Genomic DNA, 5,194 nt, shown 5'->3' with positions numbered 1-5,194 from the left:
ACCAGCAACTTGTTTCTCATGACAAAAGAAGGAAGTATGCCATGATACTGAGCCAAGAAACTGACAGATTGACAGCTGATATTCTGTATCCTGTGATAGGTTTTTGTTCCATGTCAAGGTGTACCAGCATTTCTGAAAAAGTTATCACCTATGAGTCACGTCATTAGCCTTCATTCTGTTGCAATATAAAGGCGTTAATAGATGCAGACTGTCACATATGGTGAAAGGTTTGCAATATCACAGATGTGAACTGGACTGGATAAAAAGATACTGAAATAGTTTAAAACATTGAAAGCAGATATAAAGGAGGAATTCATGACTTTTCATCTTATATCTTTTCATTTTGGGTAAGTACATTTTAAGTCTATATATGATGCTGTCAGGAGATGTCACAGACTTATGAACTAAAAGTGGGATTGTTGCGAAAGTGGATTGTGTGTTCAGGAGGCAGATTAAACGTTTTTTTTGAGGAGTTTCAATCAGCACCATCAGACGTGTCAATTTAAGCAAAAGCTTCAATAAATGTAAGTAAATTCAGCATTTTACGTTGGTTAATTCATCAATCCATTTTATGCTGCTTATACAGGTCCAGGTTGCATTGACTTAATTAATTATATCATTAATAATTATTCTTATATACTGCTGGGAAGTACTGAAAAAATTTGATGATACATAATTTTAGGCTGTATCCTCCCTATTGGTTTTCCATATTAATACCATACTTGGCCAGTATAATCATGAAACAGGTAGGCTATTACAGTACATTGTGTGGTATTAAAAGGTCTTAAAAAGTCTTATATTTAATGTGGTGAACCCTGCAGAAACCCGGTATAAGCAGCTGAAGTTTACTTGTCTTTATTACAGCAATGTGCTGCAAATAGTCATTATAAAAATCGTTTTTTTCTATTGACATTGAGGTTGGAAGAAAAGTATATGTAGATATTCACAATTTATTAAAAAATAGTGAGTTTATGCTGGAATATTTTGATGTCACAAATTGACACTTACTCAGAAGAATATTAGGAAATAAAGCTAAGATGTTTTTCTTTTTATGTGTCCATATGAATATTACTGTTTTGTACTTTAACTGTATTATATCATCCATTTTTATATTTACTACGATAACTCAAAATATCATATACAATAGTTTAATGAGTTTGAATATATATATATATATATACAGCGGGTAAAATAAGTATTGAACACGTCACCATTTTTCTCAGTAAATATATTTCCAAAGGCGCTATTGACATGAAATTTTCACCAGATGTTGGTAACAACCCAAGTAATCTATACATACAAAGAAACCAAAACAAATAAGTTCATAAATTAAGTTATGTGTAATGATGTGAAATGACACAGGGAAAAAGTATTGAACACATGAAGAAAGGGAGGTGCAAAAAGGCATGGAAAGCCAAAACAACAGCTGAAATCTATCAGTAATTAGAAATTAATCTGACTCCTTGTCAGTGCAAATTAATATCAACTGTTTCAGTCCCAACTGATGGCCTATAAAAAGGTGTCTTATTACCAAGGTGTCACACAAGAAACATCTCATGATGGGTAAAAGCAAAGAGCTCTCTCAAGACCTTCGCAACCTTATTGTTGCAAAACATACTGATGACATTGGCTACAGACGCATTTCTAAACTTCTGAATGTTCCAGTGAGCACTGTTGGGGCCATAATCCGGAAGTGGAAAGAACATAATTTCATCATTAACTGGCCATGACCAGGTTCTCCTCGCAAGATTTCTGACAGAGGAGCGAAAGAATTATCAGAAGAGTTGTCCAAGAGCCAAGGACCACTTGTGGAGAGCTTCAGAAAGACCTGGAATTAGCAGGTTCAATTGTTTCAAAGAAATCAATAAGTTATGCACTCAACCGCCATGGCCTGTATGCACGCTCACCACGCAAGACTCCATTGCTGAAGAAAAAGCATGTTGAAGCTCGTTTAAAGTTTGCTGCACAATATTTGGACAAGCCTGTGAAATACTGGGAGAATATAGTCTGGTCAGATGAGAGCAAAAATTAACTCTTTGGATGCCATAATACACACCATGTTTGGAGGACAAATGGCACTGCACATCACCCTAAAAACACCATACCAACAGTGAAGTTTGGAGGTGGGAACATCATGGTGTGGGGCTGCTTTTCAGCATACGGTACTGGCAAACTTCACATAATTGAAGGAAGGATGAATGGAAAAATTTACCGAGACATTCTTGATAAAAATCTGCTGCCATCTACCAGGATGATGAAGATGAAACGAGGGTGTACATTTCAGCAAGACAATGATCCCAAACACACAGCCAAGGAAACTCTCAATTGGTTTCAGAGAAAGAAAATAAAGCTGCTAGAATGGCCCAGCCAATCACCTGACTTGAATCCAATTGAAAATCTATGGAAAAAACTGAAGATCAGAGTTCATAGAAGAGGCCCACGGAACCTTCAAGATTTGAAGACTGTTTGTGTGGAAGAATGGGACAAAATCACACCTGAGCAATGCATACGACTAGTTTCTCCATACAGGAGGCGTCTTGAAGCTGTCATTACCAACAAAGGCTTTTGTACAAAGTATTAAATAAATATCAGTAAGCGTGTTCAATACTTTTTCCCTGTGTCATTTCACATTATTACACATAACTTAATTTCTGAACTTATTTGTTTTGGTTTCTTTGTATGTATAGATTACTCGGGTTGTTACCAACATCTGGTGAAAATTTCATGTCAATAGCACCTTTGGAAATATATTTAATGAGAAAAATGGTGACGTGTTCAATACTTATTTTACCCGCTGTTTACACACATACATGTATACATTTTTTTCTTGTATTTTTCCACGCTCCATTACAATGTTACTAGAAATCTATATTTGTTTGTCCTAACTTAGCTTAGTGTCACACAATGTCTTTTCAACATTCAGAAGGAATGCACCAGGAAACAAAAAAGAAGAGGAAGTATAGACAAAAGAAAGGAGTATTACCACTATACTGAGCCAACAAACTGTTGCCAACAAAGTATAAAAACAATAAAAATGTGATACATGTGATTGATGCGCTTTTTGTATCGTGTCACTGTTAAATCAAAAGTCTCCATCCCACCATCAACAGTTGGATGGCAGTAGTGGATGTTTTTTTTCTATTCAAAGAAACATTAAAAGGGACTGTTTGAAAGAATCAGAAATTGCTTGTTAACATCGACACCTGTGGCCGTTAAGTCAACGAAAGTCAGCGTCCTGTTGCTCGGGCTCCCACTTGTGCTCGCTCTAAATAGACATGAACGAGCCTCGCTCAAAACAGTGAGGCACCACACGTCAGCTAAAACCACAAAATCACTCTATATTTCAGCTGCTTGGCAGTAATGTTAGCTGACCAGACATAGATCTCTCCATGAATCACTGCTGATCCTAGTGTTGGCTTTTCCTGCCTCAGTCTCCAACTGGATTACTATGAGGTGTACACATACTGTATTATATATCAAATCCTCTCCCTTTGGATGTTTTGTATCCTTTGAGATATAAAGACTAAACATACTGCTATAGTGAATACTGTCATTTGCAGATTGGATACTGTGTGCTACTTAAAAAATAATAATTCTAGTCATTAGTAACTGCAGTGCAAAATGTTTTGACATGCTGTTTCTGTGAGTAAGTGTCTGTATTGTTTGAATTTCTAGAATCAAAGGAAAAGCAGGATGGGTGTCGGACGGATCATATCAATTTTCCTGATTATAATAGGTAAGCTGGTAAGTGATGTTAAACCAATTGGCTTTGAAAGTTCTTGATAGAAAATAACGGAAAAGGTGGAGGGCAAAACACAACATGAAGTGCTCCACAGGCAGACTCAGGAAATCCTTTATCCCTCGAGGAGGGGGTTGGGGGGGGGGACAAAGGAGGACGGTATGCAGGACAGATAATAATAAACTATACTCACTTTTAACAGTCTCTTCTGCACTATATTCAATTTTTTAATACTCGTGTATCACAGCTGTTACTCTGCACTATATTCAGTATCAACAGTTTTCTTCTTCAACTTGTATTTTTATATCTGGTATATTTTTTTGTTCTTTGTACTTGCAATACTAACTTTTTTCTTGTCTGCACCTCATAATATATTTCTTATAAAGACACATCAGAGTCAAGTATCATCTTCAGATAACAATTAGTTAATGAAGGCAAAATGAAGGCAAAAAGTAACCTGTGTTTTGTTAATCCTTTCGTTTGTTACATTTTAGCTACAGCAACAACACCAACAACATCAACAACAACAATAGCAACTGCGGCTCCCACAACTGCAGCCCCAACAACTGCCGCTCCCACCACTGCCGCTCCCACAACTGCAGCTCCCACCACTGGCGCTCCCACCACTGGCGCTCCCACCACTGCAGCCGCAACAACTGCGGCCCCCACAACTGCAGCCCCAACAACTGCAGCCCCCACAACTGCAGCCCCAACAACTGCGGCACCAACAACTGCAGCTCCCACAACTGCCCCTCCCACCACTGCCGCTCCCACAACTGCAGCCCCAACAACTGCCGCTCCCACCACTGCCATTCCCACAACTGCAGCTCCCACCACTGCAGCCCCAACAACTGCGGCCCCCACAACTGCAGCCCCAACAACTGCAGCCCCCACAACTGCAGCCCCAACAACTGCGGCACCGACAACTGCAGCTCCCACAACTCCCGCTCCCACCACTGCCGCTCCCACAACTACAGCTCCCTCCACTGCAGCCCCAACAACTGCAGCCCCAACAACTGCGGCACCAACAACTGCAGCTCCCACAACTACCCCTCCCACCACTGCCGCTCCCACAACTGCAGCCCCAATAACTGCCGCTCCCACCACTGCCATTCCCACAACTGCAGCTCCCACCCCTGCAGCCCCAACAACTGCGGCCCCCACAACTGCAGCCCCAACAACTGCAGACCCCACAACTGCAGCCCCAACAACTGCGGCACCAACAACTGGAGCTCCCACAACTGCCGCTCCCACCACTGCCACTCCCACAACTGCAGCTCCCACAACTGCAGCCCAAACAACTGCGGCCCCAACAACTGCAGCCCCAACAACTGCCGCTCCCACTACTGCCATTCCCACAACTGCAGCTATCACAACTGCAGCCCTAACAACTGCAGCCCCAATAAATGCAGCTCCCACAACTGCAGCCCCAACAACTGCCGCTCCCACCACTGC

At 40.9% G+C, this 5,194-nt stretch overlaps 1 long non-coding RNA gene across 1 annotated transcript; it reads left to right on the top strand.

Annotated features, from left to right (window-relative positions):
• The first annotated feature begins 228 nt into the window (after nt 1-228).
• Nucleotides 229-4,276, top strand: LOC119481720. Its single transcript, XR_005205255.1, has 3 exons — nt 229-347; nt 3,676-3,736; nt 4,234-4,276. It is a non-coding gene; the product is annotated as an uncharacterized LOC119481720 (long non-coding RNA).
• The last annotated feature ends 918 nt before the right edge of the window (nt 4,277-5,194 follow it).

Source organism: Sebastes umbrosus, chromosome 22 (assembly GCF_015220745.1).
Source record: "Sebastes umbrosus isolate fSebUmb1 chromosome 22, fSebUmb1.pri, whole genome shotgun sequence".
NCBI lineage: Eukaryota > Metazoa > Chordata > Actinopteri > Perciformes > Sebastidae > Sebastes > Sebastes umbrosus.
This window is presented reverse-complemented; position numbering and strand designations above follow the sequence as displayed.